Raw genomic sequence first — 25,706 nt, forward strand, 5'->3', positions numbered from 1 at the left:
ATCTATTATCTAATTTAACTCAGAGAGCTCCATTATGAAAAAAAAAAGTAGGTACATACAATTTTCAATAATTCTTTGTCTAATTTGATTCATGATCATGACTGCATAGCATGTCCTTTGACACACATAGCACTGAGTCTTTTCTTCTTTAGTGGCTTGATCAGAAAAAGTTATTATGTTCATCCATATTCAGCACGTTTTCAATGTATACTGTTCCATAAATGGTAGAAATAGGCTTAAGAGTTCAGACATGTCCTTTTACCTTTCAACTTTGTTATTAAGCTTGTTGATAATGTATGGATGAGTGTCAGGTATAAAATAAGTAATAAACATTTTTTTTTCTCCTTGTAAACTTGGTCTATTGTCTTCACTATTCATTGCTTTACAGCATTTAAGAAAATCCTTAGGGAACTATCATTTTTCTCAATCATGGAAGTGACTTAACATGAAAGCCATTAGAAAGATGATAAGAGATTTCTATTCACTTACCCGAAACAGATTCCGTTCTAACTTGTTAACAACTTTGGCATGTCGTTGTAGTTCTACTTCTCTCATTACTCTTTGTTTGTGATGTTCGTCCAAGGTCTTTCCCCACTTTGCATCTGCATCCAAAGTTTCACCAAGGGTCCCAGCCTCTGCAGATATCTCTGAATTATTAATAGTTGGTAAGACCAAAGATGACGCTCTCAATCTTGCTTGTTCCTCCTCATCTTGCATTGCTTTTGCCATTCTTTCCCTCCTTCAAGGCTTGTGTGACTTCTGCTGACAAGAAATTCTTTCCCTGATAAAAGACCAAGAAGTATTTATTCCTAGAGAGTAGTACACCACCTGTCAATTCTGGGAAAAAAAGTAATAATTTATCAACAGCATATAACGCAGGCAACCATTTATTATTATTTCAGTATTTGTCTATACTAGATTCGTGGATGCGCGTAAATTCCATCCAACACTAATCTAATTGCAACTTGCAAGGCCATCTGACTGACTTCTATATATTATACATTTTTTAGTTCACCCTAATTTTACATTAAACTTATCAGACCAGCTACATATTCAGGTCCTTTTGGCAACCAAGTCCAATCAAGTTGACCCAAACTCAACAAAAATCACTTTTATTATATCAGTATGTACACACGCGTTTCACTAACATAAACATATCCTCCTTCTTCTTCTTCGTGTTCTTCCTTCTTCACGTATTTTCTCTCAATCGTTGTTCTTTTATTGCTGCTGGTGTTTCTGCGTTTTTTTCCTCCTTCGTTTAATTGAGGTTCATACGGATCCAAAAATAAATTCGACGTGTTTTTGTTGATAATTGAGTCTTTTTAATTACTTGTTCAAAACTTAACTAATTTTGGTTTATTTATGTGTTAATTGAGGTTCACCTGATACTGCTGATAAATATTGACTAAATTTTTTATTCCTTAAGTAATTTCGAATCATTCCTTAGTTTAATTGAAGTTCATTTGGATCCAGAAATGAATTCAATGTGTTTTTATTGATGATTGAGACTTTTTGACTACTTGTTCAAAATTGAACTAATTTCGGTTCATTTGTGTGTTAATTAAGGTTCACTTGATGCTGCTTTTAGTATTAACCAAATTTTTTATTCCTTGAGTAATTTCGGTTCATTTCTTAGTTTATTTGAAGTTCATTTGGATCCAGAAATGAATTCGATATGTTTTTGTTGATGATTGAGTCTTTTTGACTACTTGTTCAAAACTAAATTAATTGAATGGAGTGAAATCTAATGCAATTGAATAAAGTGATAATGAATAATTTCAATCTTCTCTGTTAAAAAATTTTGTCAATATTTATCAGCAACATCAAGTAAACCTCAATTAACACACAAATGAACCAAAATTAGTTCAGCTTTGAACAAGTAGTAAAAAAAACTCAATTATCAACAAAACATGCATCAAATTTATTTCTAGATCGAAATAAACCTCAATTAAACTAAGAAATGAACCGAAATTACTCAAGGAATAAAAAACTTGGTCAATACTTAACAGCAGCATCAAGTAAACCTCAATTAACACACAAATGAATTGAAATAAACTAAAAAATGAACCAAAATTATTTAATAATGGCACCAAAGAAAATCAGAACCAATAAAGATGTTAGCAAAATGTTAATGTTGGTGATGACGATAACGAAAGAACCTACGTGTGCAAATTTGAAAGGAGGAGGAGGAAGATAGAACTTGGTTAAACTTGGTTAAGTATTTTGTTTGGATGTAGAAACTGGACTTCTATTGAGGATTTTATTGCACACGGTATGACGATGTAAAAGTTTACAGCATCCGATTCTCTCTCTCTTTGCTCCCTGCTTCCGAGGCAATTATCGTATTGTTTGACAAATTTGATAAGTGAGCTGTTCCACGTAATGAACTTGTTAAAAAAGGCATGCATGTTCTCGCTGTTTTGTGTGCTTCTCATCCCGGCCCAGAAGTGGTGATCAAGATAAATTGGAATCCATATATGACGATCTTCGTAAAGCTCTGCAAGAAACACCTACATCAGAATTATAATACACCCAAAAACATGCAATTTACAGCTCTGCTGTAGATTTTAGAAGACATTACCTGATAGCCACTTGTTGTCCACAAGACCATACTTCATCAGAAAATCATTCTAATTTCTATCAAATGATTCTTTGGTATGAGAATTCCAAACAACATGGCTCATGTCTTGTTCGATTTCTAGGTGTCTCTTGTAGCCGTTTAATTTGCTTGGAATCTTCTTCATGATGTGCCAAATACACCAACGATGAATTATAGTGGGCATACAAGCCTCGATAGCACTTTGCATCTACGCACGTTGATCGGTGAGAATCTCTTTCGGAGTATTTCCTCCCATGCAATGAAGCCAACATTCAAATAACCATTTGAATGATTAAATATCTTCGTTTTTTATCAAAGTGCATCCCAAAAGTGTTGATTGACCGTGGTAATTTACCCTGATAAAAGAACTAAAAACCAGATTATATATACCTGAAACAGATTACGACGAAACAGAAATAAAGTCGTTAAATACACCCAAATAATAACTGTCTACACCTAAAAACATCAAATGTACACCTCTGCTACAGATTTATAAAAAAAAACATTAATTCTACATCATAAACCAGAACAGCATATTACCTGTTTGTATTGTAGGTGGTGTCGAATGAAATAACATCTCCGAAATACTCATAGGCAACCCTACTCCTTGTGTCCGCCCAAAAAGCAAGCTTAATCAACTAATTGTCCTCGAGTTCAAGCTCAAAAAAGAAATTCTGATTCTTCTCTTTCATTCTTAATAAGTATTTCCCGAATTCTTTTCCATCCTCTAGTTCCAAAATATTTCGCACTTCTCTCGTGATGTAATTTCTCACGTCTTTTTCGATAAAATTTAACTCGCGGTGACTCCCGGCTGCTGCCACAAATGATTGGTAAGTTTTGCTTGGTCTGATTCTGACTTCCTCATTATTCTCTATTGTACGACGCACGGACATGCTTAGTTCCCTGTGCTTTTTAAGCATCCCTGCTTGATTTGCATAGCAAGGATGTGAATGATGCAACACCACCATGGAAATGATCCAAACACTGATGTCCTTCAATATATAAATTCTTGCGGGACAATTTAATCCTGCTAAGGGGTTTGTCTTCTCTGTCGAAGATATTTTTGATTTTCATTTCCCCTCTCTGCTACATGTAATCAATTGATTCTTAATTTTGTTTCCCTTCTTATTTGTGCTCCGAACTCTTGTAGAAAAATCTGCAGCTTTCGAATAATTAATCCTTATAGAATTTTGCAGCATCTTCAAAGGTGTTAAAAGTCATCTCAACATTGGGAACAAACTGCTCATCAACATCACAGAGGGGCTGCAAAATACATCTAAAAAGGTCCAAAATACACCATATTAAAACAAGCATAAAGTATAAAATACAAATACAACTATAAAATCATCATAAAAAATAATAAAAATTAGATTCATGAATCATTATCAAACAGAAACTAAAACAATTTAACTAAAAGAATAAGACAATTCACCTTCAGTCAAATGAAAAGTCAGAACCTGTAAGTACACCCAAACTTTTCCAACTTACACCCAAATATTTTTTATTTACATCTGAAAATATGATATAAAATGCAAAAAATTCATCAGAACTAGTTCATTACATTCAATTCAAATAATGAACAATGAACAACAAATTTCACAGACAAGGTTACAACATTATTCAGCTCCACAATTATAAACTACTAATAAAAATATTAACTGGAATTAAACCAGACCTCAGGAACTTCTTTGGATTCAAATTCAAAATCAACTTCACTCTGATTCAGCTGACAACCTGAAGTTGAATCATCCATTATCTCTAAAACGATTTCAGAGCTTGATTTCAAAATAATTTCAGAGCAGAGCTTGATTTCAAAACGATTTTAGAGCTTGATTTCAGAAACAATGGAAATCGAAAAAAATGAACAAAGAGAACACAGAGAAAAATGCACATAAACGCGAAGGAGAACGCAACGAGACACAACTAGAAAATGGATTAATACAGACAGATTTACAGATAGATTTATTCTTTATTACAGACGGATTTTTGGTTACCGACGAAATTATCGACGGATTTTGTCCCTCTATAAAAGCCTCGTCGGAAATTATTTACCGACGGATTTTTTCCGTCGAAAAATTACCGACGAATTTTTTCCAGTTACCGATGGATTTTTCCTCTGTAAATTCTCCATCCATTTCCCTGGGCCAACGAACTTTTCGACGGATTTTCTGTCTGTAATTACAGACGGATTTTCCATCTGTAATTTGAACCTTGAAAAATCATCTCACACTCTTATTACAGACAGAAAACCTGTCTGTAAATCCGTTAGTAAGATAAAATAGAATTTTTTTTAGATTTTTCCATTGCAAAATAAACTTGTTTTCATACAAAATAAATATAAATGTAATAAATACAAATTTTTATTGATGGTACAAATAGAAAAACACACCAGTGAGTACAAAACGCTTTCTTTATAATAAGAAGCAATTATTTCCATGCAATAATACAATCTGAATACATTAGATGATAAGTAACTAGTGGACTCATCAGGATTCAATATCCTAATTTATGGATAGCTTCATTCTTTCTTGAGCTTCTTAGTGATAGTGGCAATATACTTGCTTTGGTGGAATACTTGCTCCAACTCAAGTTTAGTTATTTTTTTGTTCAAATTCAAGCATACTTGTGTTATAGTCACCTTTTGACAATAAAAAGAACAATAAAAAGCAGTTACATAAAATTATCACTAATACTGGGATAGGAATAGGATCTTCTGTGATCTTCAAACTTAAATCAATAGGAATATCAAAATATAATATTGCTTTCTATAAAATAATAATAATAATAAAAAAGAATCAAATAAGTGAGATTCAAGTGGCCCACTTGTATAAAAACTCACCTTGACCATAGCCAACATCTTTATCTAGCCAAGCATAAACTGCAAGAATATCCCATAATTTTGACAAGTTCTCTTGCTTCTCATAAAAGACCAATGTCCTATCAGTGCAAATCACATCAAGACCTAAATGAGTTTGTGCACAAAAATGGTCAGCCACCATGTGAATCATATTATAGTGATACAATTTTATCTTAAAAGAAATCAAAATAAAGGGCAACTATGGTAGCTATAGCATTTGTATAACAACGCATTTCATGCAGAAAATAATTGCTGGGAATGTTTCACCTTAAAACTTAACTTTAAATGCCTAAAACATAAGTTGAAGATAGCAAATTACACCTTATCTGAGCTTCTTACCTCCCTCTGTGAAAGAGTCCCTGGAAAAAGAAGAAAATTTGCTCATTAGATTCGCATTATGCTAATCATTGGTGAACGCAATGAAAATTTGCCTATCTCACCAACTGTGAATGCAATGAAAAGAGCAGCAAGGAATTTGGTGAGCGAGTAATCAAGATAAGTATGCTGAGGAAGACACCCTCGCCTCTCTAACAAAGTCAAGATAGTAGGCCATGTCCCCAAGAAGAAAAGGGCCAAAAGCACGCAAACTATGGCACCCGCCTTACTCTCCAACAAGTACATTTCCAACTGCAACTGTTTAGAGATTAATTTATAACTAGAATATCAAATTAATATCACAAAGGCACAAAGGCACACGAAAATCAAATTAATATCAATCAACAGCAAAAGCAACCAGCAGGCATATGAACAAACAAACAAGCAAACATCTAATTACCAAGCAATGAAGAAAATCCTGCTCTTGGGGACATTGCCTTCGGTCAAGAACTCGAAATCATATATAGCATAGCGGCACTCATTATGAGGGAGGCAAGCAGCGAAATCTTCGTAGCCTTGAGCTGGCTCACCAAGCTTCTCCACAATGACTTGCTTTTGATTCTCCTCAATCTTGAAAACTATGAACCTGTGAGTCCTTTTTGTCTTGAGTTCCAAAAACCGCAACTTGCAGTCATCATGGACCGCCATTCCGGAAGCTGCATTTTCCTGAGAGATTGAAAGGCACACCAAAGCAAAGCAATTATGATCAAGCAGATACCCACACTGTAACACCCTAACTACCAAAGCTCACGCTTCCAGCTGCGCGACTCTGATAGCTCGGACATTACGACGACACTTATAATATTTGATACTAAAATATGAGCCTGTTTAAAACTTTAAACCGCGAAACCGCTCCCAAAAATACTTTCATCCGATAACATACATTCACAGAATACCATACAACTTACAAAAGCTCATAAAAGTACATCCATATATATACACACATATATATAAATAATATTACAAGCATTAGACAATACAATTCCTATCCCTCTTACAGAATATCTCAAGATAAAAGCGAGGGTACAAATAATAATCTAAAGCAATACAGAGCATCTCAACAACAACTAAATAAACTCTTCGTAACTTCTGCGCCCATATCCTGAAAGGGGAAAAATGTAGGGGGGGGTGAGAACATCATCCTCAAAAGGGTTCTCAGTAGAGGGTTTTTAGGAATTACTTTAATAGGATACATGAAGATAACCGCACCAGTGATTAATAACCGACTTATACCTCTTTTCAAAAACAACGGTTTTCAATAAAAGTGAAGTCGAAAATCTTTTCTGAAAGAGGAACCATTCAATTCTCAAAAAGTCAAAAGCCTTTCAAAAAGGTTTAACCATGCTGAACCAAATTAGCATTTCACACTTTTCCAAATCAGAAACACAAAACCGAAAACCAATCATCGGTCCATCTCAATTCAACCACGGCCCTAGGCCCAAACAATCCAACCAACAACCAATCACCACAATCCAACCGGGTCCCAAATGCAAACACAGATAGGAAGTTCAAGCACAAACAAATAGTTATTACAGGTAGAACAGTTAGCAATTAATCACATAGGCAAACCAATTATAATATGCACACCCAACCAATGTCACATAAATGCATATGATGCATGTCTGTCCCTAGTGGCTGATGATATCATCTGTCGGTTATCAAGCCAACCCGACGTGTCCGGTAGCTAACCCGGGCACAGTCTCTCTGTTGCGCATTAATATCATTAGAGGGAATATGTGCCATGTCACCATTAGAGGGTATCTTCGTCCTGTCACCATTAGAGGGTATCTGCGCCCTGTCGCCATTAGAGGGTATCGGTGCCCTGTCACCCTTACAACCAGAGAGAAAACACAAGCATACTTGCATTCAACATTTTTCATCATTATTCATTTATCATATTCATTCATTTATCATATATGCATTTATACTCAGCCATAATCCATAATGGCCTTGCCGTAACCCGGCAATAACTCAGCCATCCGGCTCACAGTTCAATCCAGAACTAGCCATTATTCATAATCATACCCAGCCATCCCGGCTCTCAACAAAACAGCACTTCCACATTCAAAATCATCAAATTCATGAAATCGGCATTTAAGCCATAAATCATTTCCTCAATTCATTTCACTTTGAAATCAAATTTCAACTCTTTTCAGCCTTGGCTTTAAAGGTCTCATTTCTCAAATCATCTCAGGCTTATAAGCCACTTTTACTCAAGGTGAATTCCCCTTTTAAAACCATGCCACTCTCGGCATCCTCTTTTCAAAACTTCCATAACCATGGAAAGTTAAAGATTCATTTTGAAACATTCAAAATCATCCATCCAACAAGGGGATTTTATAACAAAAGTTTCTCGGCAGAGTCCCAAGTCTTTAGGGAAGGTCAACCTATATCAATTCCTTAAAATTCATTGAAACTCTTAAAATCATGGATTCTCGGTTCAAGTAAATAAAACTGAATTTATTATGAAACCGACCATACAAAATCACAAGTTCCAACCCGGTCCAAAAATCAACTCATTTGAAAAGGAACCGGTTCATTTGAATCAAACCACTTTCAGGTTTCTTTTTGGAACCCATTTTTCTAACTCTTCCAAAATACCTCAAACTTAATTGCTCAATCAAAAGTCTAGATTCCTTTGAAATCACTAAAAGCTCATTTTTATATTGAAATCAATATTAGAGCATCATTCTTTCCTTCAGTGATTCAAACAGTAAAAATAGTTCATTTCTAAATAAGTCAAACTCAAGGCATAAAGTTCACTAAATAAATTAAACTTGAAAATATAAATATTCTCTTAATAAATCAAATAATACAACTTCTCAAATCCAATCCTTTTTAAATAACTTTTCAAACACGACTAGGATTTTGTAAAAATTTCGGCAGCACCTCCCCTAAAACTTGGACTTTTGCCATCCGGTTCGAGTCCCAACTAAACCGTTTCTCATTCCTTTTCAACAGCTCAAAACCAGAAATCAATTCAAAGCAAGCTAAATCCAACAGTCGCCTCAGTGGCATATCTCAAGAAAACCATTTCAAAATCAACTCAATATCAACCGATTTAACTCATTTCCAAAGCTTTAAAGAAACGGTTCAGTAACAAATCATTTGTCCAAGATCAAGTCAATTAAAGTAAACCAGGCTGAATTCAAAAGTGCATTCGACTTTTCACATCATCAAATAATTGACTCAAATCAAATCAATCCTCAATGGATTAAACTCAGATTTCAAATCTTTGAAGAATCACTTCAAAACATTACATTTCACAAAGCCGCACAACAATTCAACCAAACCAACGTCCATAATCACTCGAGTCAATCAAATGACACATAAGGCAGATACAATCACCAAATACATAATATCTCACAACAGTATCCATATGTAATAATTCCAATATATAAGAATATAGTTTTTGGAAAGAGCCCCTACCTCAAAACGCAATTCCATAACCCAAACACCTCATCAAGTCCTTTCCGCCTCAACCCAAACTGACGGCAACCAAAACCTCAGCTCCAAGCCACTTTCGCAACAGTCTCAACAACTCGAATCGCAACATACAACAACCGAAAGTCAATCCTATAGCAATTAACACCACAAACCTCAGCGTATGATAACAGAATGGTAACTAAAAGGCTTTCAAATCTAAACGCTTACCGAACCGAAGAAGGAACGACTGAACCGAAGTAGCGGCGGTCTCCGAACCGGTTTGGTGGCAGCCCGGTAGCCACCTCAAGCGGCAGCGATGACCTGAACCATATGCAGTGACAGTAAGGTTTCCAGAAACTCAACGGAAAGGGGAACCAACTTAAGACCCTTACCGATAGACTTTTCCGGTGACGGCAACGGCAGCCAGAAGCTCCGGCGGTGGTCCCTAACGTTACAGAACCACTCCTGGTGGTCGGAATCACAGAGATACAGCTCCCTTCTCCGGCAGTGACACCTGCGGTGGCCTGAACCCCTTTTTGCCGGCGGCGGTTTGGGCTTACCATCATCAGCGAGCTCGGATGGTGGCAGCGGCGTCCGGGTCAGATTCCAGAACCCAGAAGTGGGAGCAGATTTGGCGGTGGGAGGAGGCACGAACGACGGCGGTGCTCAAGAGCTCCGGCGAGGACGCGTTCTGCCTCATCGCTCCTCTTCCTCTCGCGTGCTGTGGAAGAATCTTCGACCAGGGTTTGGTGGTGGCGACACCCTCAGCCACGGTGACACGCGTCGACAATGGCAGCTCGGTGGCGGTGGGAAGGAGCGGCGAGTCCCTCTCCACGCGACGCTGACTCCACGCTTTCTCTCCCTCTCTCGGTCTCGCGCTCCCCTCTGGTCGCGATGAGGATGAGCAACAACTGACGGCGAGGCACGGCGGTTAGACAGCGGCGCGAAGCTTCAGCGACAGCGACGCGGATGGCACCTCGCAGTGCTGACGGCGACGACTCGACGGCGGCGGTGGAGCCCAGCACGCCGGCGCGAATCTCCTTCCTCTCCTACCGTAGCTCTCTGCCTCTCTTTTTCTCTATTGTTACTGCGTATGGATTTGGAAAGGAAGGGGGAAAGCATGCGTGTTGCAGGTTTGCTGAGGGGAGAATAAGGGTGGCGGCTGCTGGCATAGGATTAGGGTTTCCTTTTTGAAACTTAGGGTTAGGGGTAATTTGGTAATTTCAAATTAAATTGGGAATAATATAATAATTGAAACCCATAATTAAATCCAACACTAATTATATATAGAAAATACTATTTGTTCATCAATTTCACAAATTATTTTCCATAAAATACCCAAATCAAAATAATTAGAAATAATATAATTAAACCCCTTTATTTTTCCAAAGTAGCAGTATTAATATTTAAAATATTAATTATTTAATCCAAACCATACAGAAATCCTTATTATTTCACCACTATCAACTTTATAATCAAAATATAGAAAATAATCCAATAATTATAAAATTGGATAATAATCTCAATTTATTTCAAATTCAATAAATCAAAACTTGCTTTAATTATCCTTAAGAAAGTAATCTCTGAAATTAAGGCTATAAATAACTATATGATTTGAGACTTGATCATAATAAGACTTTTCAAAAGTTCTGGGTCTTACATCCTACCCACCTTATAAAAATTTTCGCCCTCGAAAATTGATACAAAAGGAAAGAAATTTCATACACTTCCCCCTTGAAAATATTTAAGGAAGAAGCAAAAATATCTCAAAACATAATCATATATACGGTTTTCAAATACTGGGATTGTTGTATGCATAAGGATACAAAGGTAGGAGTGTGATTGCAAGGCAAATATTACAAGATAGGCTCAATGCACAAGGTCACATGAGCTCAAGGCTTTACAAAAACTTGAGGTGCCAAAATAGGGTGCAAATCAAGATAGGCGTTCACAAAGCAAAGTGGTAATTAGTGTGGTAAAAGGCTGCAAGGCATGTTGGTATTCAAACAACGGCATAACGTTCGCTGACAATTCTCGTTCCCACTTCAGAACTTCAATTTCCCAACTCTACCAATCATTTTACAACCTCATCCAATCATAAGCCTAACAACCGTAAACCCGTCCGCAAGGAACAGAACACCCACAACTCTTAATGTTGTACACCTACCGCTTCAACTTCTGTATACACATATCACGTCTTAAAGGACTAACGCATCGCGTTACTACGTCTACAAGTCGCACGTGATATCAAAACAATTCTTGAGTCTACTCAGAAGGATACAAGATTCTAGAAAGGAGAGTCAAATGTCAAAGATAGTACTCATAGATTTTGAGAGAATGTATCCAATTCCAGATAAACAAGGGTGCTCAAGCAAAGAAGTTTTCTAGAAATAAATCGATTAACAACTCCAAAAATAACCCTTAGATCAAGGAAATTCAATTGGATCAATAAGAAGAAAACCAGCGCATCAGTTTGAAACAAACTCAAGCTGAGTCGAAGAAGTATGAGGTTTACAGAAAAGAATATCTCAGACCCAAGACAAAGCTCACAGAACTCAAGAGCATAATTAAAATACTTCTGAATTCATTGTTCATAAAAGAATCGAAAACTTGCGAAAAACCACTTCGCAGTCTGAAATAGAAGGTTAAGTAACAACATCCTTCAAGAGAGTAACAAAAGCATAATCGTGTCTTTGCTTTAATGTAAATTCATGTTGAAGTAGACTTTGTAGAGTTCTAAAACAAAATGCACACAAGTTTGACTAATAGCTAAAATATTTCCTCAAATATTTTAAAAAGATAGTTAAGTGCACAACCTAACCAAAAGCAATTCATAAAACTCGGAAGAGAAATCAAATGCTTGTTCAAAAATTTCCAAAGTCCATATTTAACAAGCGTGTATAAAAGTTTTTTTTTTGCAAGGACGAAAGAGGAAGTTAAACTCTTTTTAAAAAGAAATTCCGAGGTAAAAATTTGCTTACAATTTGGTAAATGAATTAAGTGGTGCGTTACAAACGCATCGGTTCCCACTAAACAAGGAAGTCCTCCAAAACCTCATTTAAAATAGCGCATGCCGATTTTTAAATTAACTTCATCAAAATTGAACAATAGTTTAAATCTCAATCAATCAATAGAAAATAAATTTTGTTTAGTATTCTTCCAAAGAGAATTCAAAACTTCTTTGAAAAGTTCAAAACAAGACTCTAAAAGTGTTCTTGAAAGCACCATCTCAGAAGAACATTCAAGAAGTTCAAGATGTACTAAAAGGGAATCAAGCCTTGCAAGAAAGGATCTTAAACCAAAGTAGTCCAAACAAGATTCATTAGGCATGAGTCATCAAACAAGCTTTCAATTGATCCAAAAGAATACAAAAGTCATAGGAAAAGACAACTCAATCATTAGTAATTTCTCAAAGGTAAATCTTTAACTAAAAACCCTTGTAGAGAAAATGAGAGAATAAACAATGCACTAATTTGAAACGAATCAAACTGACTCACATACGGATGAGATTCACAAGAGAGGATAAACCAAGATCAATGGTAATTTCACAAGATGTAAAAGATTAGTTAAAAACAGAATCATGTATGACATTCATAGAGGTGAGAAGCTTAAGAAGGAACGAGTCCGTTCATAAGAAGAAAGCTATGAGTCCAACATTTTCAAAAGAACAACAATGGCATAACCCATGTAGTATGCTAACCAAACTCAATTCAAAATAAGTTAAGTGAAGCTTATCAAACGAAACTCAACCGGAATAAAGGCGAAAAATTCATTTCTTTCTGAATTTTTGAAAAATACCCCAAATACATAACCAATTGAAGATGTGCATTGGAACTATAGTAAAATTACTAGAAAGTCAATTTACTTTTGAAGTAAGTGCAGTTTTGTAAGCCAGTACAAGTACAGGCAAGGTATTAGAAGTAAATAATTGTTAAACTGTATAAGAAATCTCGAGTTTCATATATAGATAAGTATATATCTAAACAACAGCACTTTTTATAAAAATTTCAAAATTGGCTGTCATCATTGTCAAATAAGAGAAAAACTGAATCAAAATTTTCTCTAAGAATGGACTCGGACTCCGGAGTTAAAAAGGCACAACACATTAAGACAAGTTCGAAGCTACATCAAGGAACACGTGAATCAAGAAGAACCCAAACAGAGGAAGATAGATGCAACAAGGATTCCAAACAAGCATATGCAATTAAGATCAAACAAGAATGCATATGAATAGAGGAATATAGTTGAAAAATCAAACTACTGTTCAAAAGGATTAGCAAACAAGAACTTCAAGTTAGGACATGAAGGAACAGGTCGACTCGAACAGAATTCAAGACACACAACTGAATAGCCTCGAGAAATAGTTTCCAACTTTTCCAAAACCCGCGATTCGCTTTACTCAAAACTCGGATTTCATCTATGATAACCCATCAGTGCTTTCATATACATAATTCACTAGTATTAAACCGGCCAAACTTAATACCAAGAATTATGCAATGCGAGACTAACAGCGTTAATCAATAGACCGTCATGTGCATAAAGCTCTAATTCTCGTCATTCGACAAGACCTAATACATGACAAACACTCAGAGTATGCAACTAAAACATAGTTGGTCCATTCCTCAGGCTCTACAGGAAAGACCACTCTGATACCATAATGTAACACCCTAACTACCAAAGCTCACGCTTCCGGCTGCGCGACTCTGTTAGCTCGGACATTACGACGACACTTATAATATTTGATACTAAAAAATGAGCCTGTTTAAAACTTTAAACCGTGAAACCGCTCCCAAAAATACTTTCATCCGATAACATACATTCACAGAATACCATACAACTTACAAAAGCTCATAAAAGTACATCCATATATATACACACACATATATAAATAATATTACAAGCATTAGACAATACAACTCCTATCCCTCTTACAGAATATCTCAAGATAAAGGCGAGGGTACAAATAATAATCTAAAGCAATACAGAGCATCTCAACAACAACTAAATAAACTCTTCGTAACTTCTGCGCCCATATCCTGAAAGGGGAAAAATGTAGGGGGGTGAGAACATCATCCTCGAAAGGGTTCTCAGTAGAGGGTTTTTAGGAATTACTGTAATAGGATACATGAAGATAACCGCACCAGTGATTAATAACCGACTTATACCTCTTTTCAAAAACAACAGTTTTCAATAAAAGTGAAGTCGAAAATCTTTTCTGAAAGAGGAACCATTCAATTCTCAAAAATTCAAAAGCCTTTCAAAAAGGTTTAACCATGCTGAACCAAATTAGCATTTCACACTTTTCCAAATCAGAAACACAAAACCGAAAACCAATCATCGGTCCATCTCAATTCAACCACGGCCCTAGGCCCAAACAATCCAACCAACAACCAATCACCACAATCCAACCGGGTCCCAAATGCAAACACAGATAGGAAGTTCAAGCACAAACAAACAGTTATTACAGGTAGAACAGTTAGCAATTAATCACATAGGCAAACTAATTATAATATGCACACCCAACCAATGTCACATAAATATCATTAGAGGGAATATGTGCCCTGTCACCATTAGAGGGTATCTGCGCCCTGTCACCATTAGAGGGTATCTGCGCCCTGTCGCCATTAGAGGGTATCGGTGCCCTGTCACCCTTACAACCAGAGAGAAAACACAAGCATACTTACATTCAACATTTTCCATCATTATTCATTTATCATATTCGTTCATTTATCATATATGCATTTATACTTAGCTATAATCCATAATGGCCTTGCCGTAACCCGGCAGTACTTAGCCATCCGGCTCACAGTTCAATCCAAAACTTGCCATTATTCATAATCATACCCAGCCATCCCGGCTCTCAACAAAACAGCACTTCCACATTCAAAATCATCAAATTCATGAAATCGGCATTTAAGCCATAAATCATTTCCTCAATTCATTTCACTTTGAAATCAAATTTTAACTCTTTTCAGCCTTGGCTTTAAATATCTCATTTCTCAAATCATCTCAGGCTCATAAGCCAAATTTACTCAAAGTGAGTTTCCTTTTTAAAACAAAGCCACTCTCGGTATTCTCTTTCCAAAACTTCCAAAACCATGGCAAGTTAAGGATTTATTTCAAAGCATTCAAAATCACCCATCTAACAATGGGATTTTATAACAAAAGTTTCTCGACAGAGTCCCAAGTCTTTAGGGAAGGTCAACCTATATCAATTCCTTAAAATTCATTGAAACTCTTAAAATCATGGATTCTCGGTTCAAGTAAATAAAACTGAATTTATTATGAAACCGACCATACAAAATCACAAGTTCCAACCCGGTCCAAAAATCAACTCATTTGAAAAGAAATCGGTTCATTTGAATCAAACCAGTTTCAGGTTTCTTTTTGGAACCCATTTTTCTAACTCTTCCAAAATACCTCAAACTTAATTGCTCAATCAAAAGTCTAGATTCCTTTAAAATTACTAAAAGCTCATTTTTATATTGAAATCAATATTAGAGCATCATTCTTTCCTTCAGTAATTCAAACAGTAAAAATAGTTCATTTCTAAATAAGTCAAACTCAAGGCATAAAGTTCACTAAATAAATTAAACTTGAAAATATAAATATTCTCTTAATAAATCAAATAATACAACTTCTCAAATCCAATCCTTTTTAAATAACTTTTCAAACAAGACTAGGATTTTGTAAAAATTTCGGCAGCACCTCCCCTAAAACTTGGACTTTTGCCACCCGGTTCGGGTCCCAACTAAACCGTTTCTCATTCCTTTTCAACAGCTCAAAACCAGAAATCAATTCAAAGCAAGCTAAATCTAACAGTCGCCTCAGTGGCATATCTCAAGAAAACCATTTCAAAATCAACTCAATATCAACCGATTTAACTCATTTTCCAAAGCTTTAAAGAAACGGTTCAGTAACAAATCATTTGTCCAAGATCAAGTCAATTAAAGTAAACCAGGCTGAATTCAAAAGTGCATTCGACTTTTCACATCATCAAATAATTAACTCAAATCAAATCAATCCTCAATGGATTAAACTCAGATTTTGAATCTTTGAAGAATCACTTCAAAACATTACATTTCACAAAGCCGCACAACAATTCAACCAAACCAACGTCCATAATCACTCGAGTCAATCAAATGACACATAAGGCAGATACAATCACCAAATACATAATATCTCACAACAGTATCCATATGTAATAATTCCAATATATAAGAATATAGTTTTTGGAAAGAGTCCCTACCTCAAAACGCAATTCCATAACCCAAACGCCTCATCAAGTCCTTTCCGCCTCAACCCGAACTGACGGCAACCAAAACCTCAGCTCCAAGCCACTTTTGCAACAGTCTCAACAACTTGAATCGCAACATACAACAACCGAAAGTCAATCCTATAGCAATTAACGCCACAAACCTCAGCGTATGATAACAGAATGGTAACTAAAAGGCTTTCACATCTAAACGCTTACCGAACCGAAGAAGGAACGACTGAACCGAAGTAGCGGCGGTCTCCGAACCGGTTTGGTGGCAGCCCGGCAGACACCTCAAGCGGCAGCGATGACCTGAACCATATGCAGTGACAGTGAGGTTTCCAGAAACTCAACGGAAAGGGGAACCAACTTAAGACCCTTACCGATAGACTTTTCCGGCGACGGCAAGGGCAGCCAGAAGCTCCGGCGGTGGTTCCTAACGTCACATAACCACTCCTGGCAATCGGAATCACAGAGATGCAGCTCCCTTCTCCGGCAGCGACACCTGCGGCGGCCTGAACCCCTTTTTGCCGGCAGCGGTTTGGGCTTACCATCATCAGCAGCAGCGAGCTCGGATGGTGGCAGCGGCGTCCGGGTCAGATTCCAGAACCCAGAAGTGGGAGCAGATTTGGTGGCGGGAGGAGGCACGAACGACGGCGGCGCTCAAGAGCTCCGGCGAGGATGCGTTCTGCCTCATCGCTCCTCTTCCTCTCGCGTGCAGTGGAAGAATCTTCGACCAGGGTTTGGTGGTGGCGACACCCTCAGCCGCGGTAACACGCGTCGACAATGGCAGCTCGGTGGCGGTGGGAAGGAGCGGCGAGTCCCTCTCCACGCGACGCTGACTCCACGCTTTTTCTCCCTCTCTCGATCTCGCGCTCCCCTCTGGTCGCGATGAGGATGAGCAACAACTGACGGCGAGGCACGGCGGTTAGACAGCGGCGCGAAGCTTCAGCGACAGCGACGCGGATGGCACCTCGCAGTGCTGACGGCGACGACGCGACGGCGGTGGTGGAGCCCAGCAGGCCGGTGCGAATCTCCTTCCTCTCCTACCGTAGCTCTCTGCCTCTCTTTTTCTCTATTGTTACTCCGTATGGATTTGGAAAAGAAGGGGGAAAGCATGCGTGTTGCAGGTTTGCTGAGGGGAGAATAAGGGTGGCGGCTGCTGAGCATATGATTAGGTTTCCTTTTTGAAACTTAGGGTTAGGGGTAATTTGGTAATTTCAAATAAAATTGGGAATAATATAATAATTGAAACCCATAATTAAATCCAACACTAATTATATATAGAAAATACTATTTGCTCATCAATTTCACAAATTATTTTCCATAAAATGCCCAAATCAAAATAATTAGAAATAATATAATTAAACCCCTTTATTTTTCCAAAGTAGCAGTATTAATATTTAAAATATTAATTACTTAATCCAAACCATACAGAAATCCTTATTATTTCACCACTATCAATTTTATAATCAAAATATAGAAAATAAACCAATAATTATAAAATTGGATAATAATCTCAATTTATTTCAAATTCAATAAATCAAAACTTGCTTTAATTATCCTTAAGAAAGTAATTTCTGAAATTAAGGCTATAAATAACTATATGATTTGAGACTTGATCATAATAAGACTTTTCAAAAGTTCTGGGTCTTACACACACGAATCATTACTCACGCATATTTTAATCTTTTTGCCACTTGAGTAGCTAATAGTTCCTCAATGAAAAATAAAATCAAGTGACTTCGATCTTCGCCCCTAATTTGATATCTATTCAACAAATTAGAGGGGAAGATTCTGTGGATGAGATCCCAAAGCATGTTATGGATTTTAGGGTTAGCAAGACTGAAATTAGGAACGGAAATCAGTAATCAGATCTGGAAGGGAATGATACAATGATCAGATCGAAGATGTGGAAGAAGCCGATAAGATCAGCAACACAAACGCAAAGTGCCCAAACCGATGATCAAAATATTTACAAATTTCGAAACTAAAATAAATAATAAGGAGCTAGCTAGAAAATTGAAGCACTGTGAAAAGAGACAAGAAGGTAGCTGCGGCGGTTAGGGTGGCTGGCGGTGGTGCTGTGGGTGAGGAAAGGAGAAGAAGAAGTAGCCCGTTGAGTCATTGACGGAGAAGAAGGGTGAGGAATACTAGGTTTGATTTGTGTGCTGTGAATGGAGCTCGGGCAATGATAGGTTTAACTTATTATTTCCGACGGAAAATTTTAAATTATAGACGGAAAATCCGTCTATAATAATTTAATAAAATGCAGCATTTTGTCTGTTTAATTACAGATGGATTTTGTCTATAGAATTATCGACGAATTTTCTTTTCCGTCTGTAATTTATGCTAATTCATTTTTTTTTGTTTTCCGACAAAAAATCTCTCTGAAATTCCGTTTGTATTTCCGTGGGATAAAATCCGTCGGAAATATCCGTCTGTAATAACTAATTTTCTAGTAGTGAGAATGATGGTTTCAGTGGCTAAGAGAAAGGGGGGTTGAATCTTAGCTCCCTTTTTGCTTGATTACACTTTCCGGTCTTTGAGGAGACTTTTCTGTTTTTGTCTCGTCCCTAGCCACGAGACTTTTTATTTTTGTCTCGTCACTTGGCACGAGATATTTTTGGTTTTAGCTCCTGTGCAGTAGAAACAGAAATGGAGTAGTAGAGAAAGAAAATTACACCCAGATATATCCTGGTTCAACTGCTAAGTGCAATGCAGCCTACATCCAGTCTCCATCACAACAATGATGGAATTTCACTATAATCAACCTGATTACAAACTGTAAAGTGCTAACCCAACTTACAAGGGGATTCCCACAGAATCATGAAATACAACATAGATGAACAAAGGAACTCTATGGACATCTACGGCTTTTTCTTTTAATTTTGCACTCTCTGCCTTTTTCGGCTCTATGGCTTTTTCATACAGACCTCACTGTTTGCCTTTTTTCATGAGACTCAAGATATGACAAAATTAAACAGAAAAATACTAAACAGAATACATTGAAGAAGAAGAAAAACTCCTAGCTTAGGTAGCTCTGAGACTTATGTGCCTTGAACTCTCAAATCTTACTCCTTGAATCAAACCGTGACAGTTCTCCCTTTTTATAGAAGAGGGAAGCCTCCACAGTTGAAACCAAATCCCAAGCTTAACTTCTTTTCCTTCAAAACAGAACCGGTTCGGCCACAGAGAGAGAGAAGGTAACTCATGCAAAACACAACATGCAAATACCTCTAGTTCTTCCTTGGTCATCACTCTTCATCAATCCGAGCGCTCCATCCTTGACTTGCTCTCCAAGATGAATTTCTGGCCTTTGATGCTTCATGATGATGATGGCTTCATCTGCTCCAATCTCTGCCTCTTCCATCACTTCGCCACTCTAGCTACTTCCTATGGTGGTTGAGCAGAATCAGAGACAAGCCATGCCTCCAAGAATCTCCTCCTTGCTGGCCGAATCTCCTTCTTTCTTTTTTGGTATGAAGAAGCTAAGATCTCTTCACAATATCTTACCACAAGTGAATGAGAATCTTAGCCACAGCATACTTTTTCTTTTTTATGTTTTCTTGCCATCAACTTGATGGTCTTGTTGCATGTAGCTCCTTCTTTCTTTTGGTAGCTCAACTTAGCTTCCATGCTTTCTCTGTAATGATATGACCGAAAGGGAAGAAGTGAAATGAGAGAGAGGAAAGAGAAATTATGAGCAACAATTAAAGAATTGAAGATACATAATAAAAGTGAATTAATTTCCCTTTCTCTTTGCTGACTAGCGTGTAGCTTTAGTGCTTGCAATCAAATCAATAGCTTTATTTTCTCTCATGTTTCCAATGTAAGTATTAACTTCACTTTATGAAATTTGAATTCCACCTTATGGTGAAAATGGATTCCGTTGGGAACAAGAAGCAATACATTTGCTTTCACTCATGATTGGTTTCGGACCAAGCATTGGAGTATCCAACCAAGATTTTGAGTTGGGCTAATGATAATGTGAATTGAATCTGGCCCATTCAAAATATTTCAGCCACACTTCTTTGATTATTTAATGATAAAATCAATTGGGCTTAATTCATCAATTCTGGCCCAACCAACGCAACCATTATTTCAGCCGTATAAATTCAATTCCAAGGCTGAGTATATGAATTGGGCTAGCTAATATTTTTCTTTTATTTTTCAGCCCAATATAAACCAGCATCACAAAATTATTAATTAACATATGTTAAATGAAAATCAAATTAATAATTTTGTAATTAATATAATTAATAATATTTAGTCATCACAAATATTAATTTAGAGTTTTCCAAACTCATCAATCTCCCCCTTGATGACAAACATTATTAAAATTGAAATGGAAAGAAATTTAAGATTGAGTAAAGAATACTCCCTTTGAAGATTTGTATTTCTCCTCCTTTCAAATTGTCACATGGCTCCCCCTTAATATATGCTATTCTTACCAAGGGAAGTTCCAACCTGTAACAATTTTATCAAGCCTAAGGCAACAATGTTATTCAACATATAAAATTTTTAATGTTGAATGGCTTGATTTATGAGCAGAGTTGAATGATAATCAAAACTCATTTGTTATCAATAATTTAATTTTCTGCTCAAACAACAACCAAAAAATCTTTTGAAAATCAATTGCTGTTTAAAATATTTTCCAATCAAATCAGAGCAACACAGTTATGGTAAGAAAATATTTTTAACCACATCATGATTACAGCAATTTTCAACATTTATTTCCACACTCAATGCTTAAAGGAACTGCCAAAAATAAAGTATTCTGCAAACATGTTTATCAAGATGAATCAGAATATTCCTAATCCACTGGTAGCAAGCATAGCATATTCATCAAGATAAACTATCACAAGAACCAATTAACAACTAGGCAGCCATAATATCAAAACAAATGCATCACAATTATAATCAACCAAGCATTATTAGTATGCATTATCAAGCATTAGGTGAATCCTTTTAACACGGGTGATCATGAATTCTCAAAAGAGAATTTCATCCCCTATTTTTCAGTTTCAATTTTCAACATTTATTCTCCCTCTTTTGTCATCAAATGGGCACCTGCAAAAAGATTTTGACAAAAAAAAAACAGAATATGCAAAATATAACCCAAAAGTATCCACACAGTATCACAAGGTTATGGTACTAACAGTATCCAACCTAACAAAACAGAGTATCTAATTGAGCCTAAGAGTGCCAACATCAAAGAGAACAATAATTAATCTTCAGAGAGATTAAAGTCAGAATCTTCAGCGCCTTCTTCGCTACCAACTCCCAGATCCTTCTCCAAGTTTTCCAGCATCAAACTCCTTGTAACTCATCCTCCCTTAATGACTGAAACCTGATTCTCAACAGCTTCATTTGTTAGATCAACTTCAAAATACTCAAAGATGCTGGTGAGAAATATGCCATATGGAAGACTAGCCTTTTTGGTATTCTTTACAGATTTCCACATATGTCTTATCATAAGATATGCAAAGGAAATTTGTGAAGAAGTAACAAGAGCAAAAAGAACAAGAAAGTCACAAACTGTGATCCGGTGGCGTAAACCACTTTGTGGGATGAGAACATGAGATATGAGTTTGTAAAGGAGAATTGTCTTATCTGGACTGAGTTCCTTGAGAGTTGAATTCGTGCCATCCATTCTAGAGAGACTTTCACAGGTTTGATTTAAAGGCATCTGGTAAGTGATCCCAACCTGTGAATCCCATTTCTTGGACATGTATGCCTTTGGTCCCTTTTCTTTGTAGCCTAGAGCCATCCCAAGGGTTGTAGTATCAAGGATTATGTGAAGTCCCTTTACATAGGAGTGAATGATGCCATCCATTAGTCGCATGTTGGCATAGAACTCTCTGACCAAACTGGGATAAACCGGTTTTTGGATGTGAAGCAGTGGTGTCCATTGAAGGTTGTCAAACAGAGAAGAGACAGGGATTCCTTTGTTGGTGAGTGAGTTAAAATCGACGAGGTAAGTAGCACAGAGATGACGTTTTTCTAGAACCTCATTGTGGAATTCATAGGATGCACAAAAGTCAAACCTATATGGATCATAGTGAGAATGTGATTTTTGAAACTTTTTCTTGAAACTCCATGTCTCCAAGTTTGCTGGCTCCTTGGTGTTATTCAAGGCAAACCCCTTTGACTTCTAAGCACTGCTTTCTGGTGTGGTTCCTTTTGATGGTGGTGTGTAAGTGTGTGATCCTACTTCAAAGCTTGGCTCTTTGTTCTTCTCTCTTTTTCTTGAATTTTTCTGAGCAGACACCTTAGTGTCCATGGTTTCGGTCTGTTTGGTTGAAAGTGAAAAAGAAGATGAATGGAGATGGAAGTTGAAGAGAAGGCCGAAGGGTGAGGTGAGTGGAGAGAGAATCAAGGGAATTAAATGTCCATTAAGTGGTGGTTAATACCCAAGAGTTTTCTCTTTTATTTGAAAAAGTGGTTTCCTTGAATCAAGAGATTAGTTGAGAGAAAAGATTTGATTTGACATCATCCTCTTTCAATAGGATTTGATGAGACAACACAAGGATTTTTATTTTCAAAAAAAATGAGGAACTAACAAAACAGTCATTGTGGGGTTAAAGAGATTTGGTAGGGTCCATGAAAATTAAATTCTGCGCAGCCTCCCCCTAAATCACATCCCTTCCTTCATTCTTATTTTTATCTCGTCCATTCCTACGAGACAAAACTGGGCAGAGTCAGAATTTTCACAAATTATCAACAGAAACAAGATCAATCATTCCCAAGCTTTTTCTTAATGAACAGAATCTGTCTTCACAGAGGAGTTTTGTAAAAATGTCAGCAAGTTGGTCTTCAGATTTTACAAATTGAATATCAATAGTACCCTTTTACATATGTTCTCTAATAAAATGATATTTTATCTCAATGTGCTTCGTTCTTGAGTGCAGAACAGGATTTTTTGAAATGTTAATAGCACTCATATTATTACAAAATAAGGGTATACTATTGATCTTTAATTTGTAATCTTCCAACTGTGTTTTTAACCAAATTAATTGAGAGCAACATGCAGATGCGGAAATGTATTCAGCTTCAGCTGTGGATAAAGCCACTGTGGCTTGTTTTTTGCTTGACCACATGTTGAGTGAGCTTCCAAGGAAGCAACACATGCCGGAGGTGATCCTTCTATCCACTCTATCTCCCGCATAATCTGCATCACAAAACCCTATTGCACAAAAATCATCAGATTTAGGATACCATAATCCAAAATTACAAGTCCCCTTAATGTATCTGATGATGCGTTTAACAGCCGTAAGATGGGATTCTTTTGGGATCACCAATTATGAAGTCATGAGGATAACCCCTCATAGACTTCCATTCTCTAGGCTTCCAAAGTGGTGTTGAGCTTTGATGAGTTTTTGGTGGTCTCACTGTTTCAGTTTCTCGTGTCTGCTCAGGAGATAAAACGGAAATATCTCCTCCAATCTGACGAGACAAAACTGGACTAGCAGATTCTTCGTTTTGAGCAGATTTGGGATTTTCTTCACTTGTTCCAGCCTCTTCACCATCTGAATCATTATCTATCACAGCACTGGAAATTAAGTTAGAATCACAAAAAGTAACGTGTATGGATTCCTCTATGGTTCTATGCTCTTTGAGATAAATTCTATAAGCCTTGCTTGTGGTGAAATATCCAACAAACATTCCTTCATAGGATTTTGGATCAAACTTTCCAAGGTTTTCTTTATTGTTAAGTACAAAGCATTTGCATCCAAAAATATGAAAGTACTTAAGATTTGGAGGGGTTCCTTTCCATAGCTCATAAGGAGTTTTCTTCAACCCTTTTCTAATGATTGTCCTATTCAAAATGTAACAAGCTGTATTCACAGGTTCTGCCCATAAAAATTTAGGGATCTCATTCCCACAAAGCATAGCCCTAGTCATCTCTTGAAGGCTCCTATTCCTTCTTTCAACCACCCTATTTTGTTGGGGGTTCTAGGGCATGAAAAGTTATGAGAAATTCCTAAGTCATCACAGAATTTTTCAAAGTCTTGGTTTTCAAATTCTCTTCCGTGATCACTTCTTAAATGGGCAATTTTTAAATCCTTTTCATTTTGAATTTTCTTGCAAAGAGTGGAGAAGGCATGAAAAGCATCATTTTTATGAGCAAGGAAAAGTACCCAACCAAATCTAGAGTAACCATCTACCACTACAAGACCATAGTGTTTACCTCCTAAACTTTGAGTTCTTGTTGGTCCAAAAAGATCAATATGTAACATCTCTAATGGCCTTTTGGTTGAGATTCCATCTTTAGGTTTAAAGTAGGATTTTACTTGTTTGCCCAATTGGCAAGCATCACAAGTAAGATCCTTTTCAAATTTGATGTTTGGAATTTCTCTAACCAGATTTTTCTTAACAAGCTTAGAAATTTGGTACATGCTTGCATGACCCAACTTTCTATGACATAGCCATTTTTCAGATTCAAGAGATGTAAAGCATGTCACATTTTGTTATTTTAGGTCCTCAAGAGTCAATCCATACACATTATTGCATCTTTTAGCTTCAAATAAAATATCTCCAGTTTTCTCACAAACAACTAAACAAACAAACTTCCTAAAAATAACCTCAAAGCCTAAATCACATAATTGACTAATACTAAGTAAATTATGTTTCAAACCATGTACAAGAAGAACATCATTTATACAAGATGAAAAATTTTTACTAACTTTCCCAACAGCCACTATTTTTCCTTTTGCATCATCACCGAAAGTGACAAGTCCTCCATCATATTCATCAAGCTTTATGAAGAATGTTGTCTTTCCGGTCATATGCCTAGAGCATCCGCTATCCATATACCACATATTTTCTTTCCGTTTGGATGCTAGGCACACCTACAAAATAAGTTCAAGTGACCTTTGGTATCCAAATTTTCTTGGATCCTTTCACGTTAAACCATCTCCTATGTCCTAAGCCATTGTAATAAAAACAACTTTACAAGCTTTATCACCAATCATTCTTTCTCCAAAAAAACATTGAATAGGAAAGTGTCCATTTCGATTGCATAGTCTACAAAATCTTGGAGTTGCTGTTTTGTTAAAGTAGGTGGGATCTTGAAATCTTGTATCATTAGAGGATGAAGCAAAGTTTTCAAAATGAGATTTTTCAGCAGATTTATAAAACCCCAACCCAGCCTTATCATAAAGAGGTTTTTGACTAGCCAAGATTTGATT

At 36.7% G+C, this 25,706-nt stretch overlaps 2 long non-coding RNA genes across 2 annotated transcripts; one reads left to right on the plus strand and one right to left on the minus strand.

The window, feature by feature from the left end:
• On the plus strand, window positions 5,889-25,627 carry LOC110267229. The gene is made up of 3 exons (XR_002354600.1): window positions 5,889-6,461; window positions 22,292-22,295; window positions 25,616-25,627. It is a non-coding gene; the product is annotated as an uncharacterized LOC110267229 (long non-coding RNA).
• Window positions 6,254-18,705, minus strand: LOC110267230. The gene is made up of 2 exons (XR_002354601.1): window positions 18,544-18,705; window positions 6,254-6,497 (listed from the first exon to the last, which is right to left on the minus strand). It is a non-coding gene; the product is annotated as an uncharacterized LOC110267230 (long non-coding RNA).

Source organism: Arachis ipaensis, chromosome B09, assembly GCF_000816755.2.
Source record: "Arachis ipaensis cultivar K30076 chromosome B09, Araip1.1, whole genome shotgun sequence".
NCBI classification, from domain to species: Eukaryota; Viridiplantae; Streptophyta; class Magnoliopsida; order Fabales; family Fabaceae; genus Arachis; species Arachis ipaensis.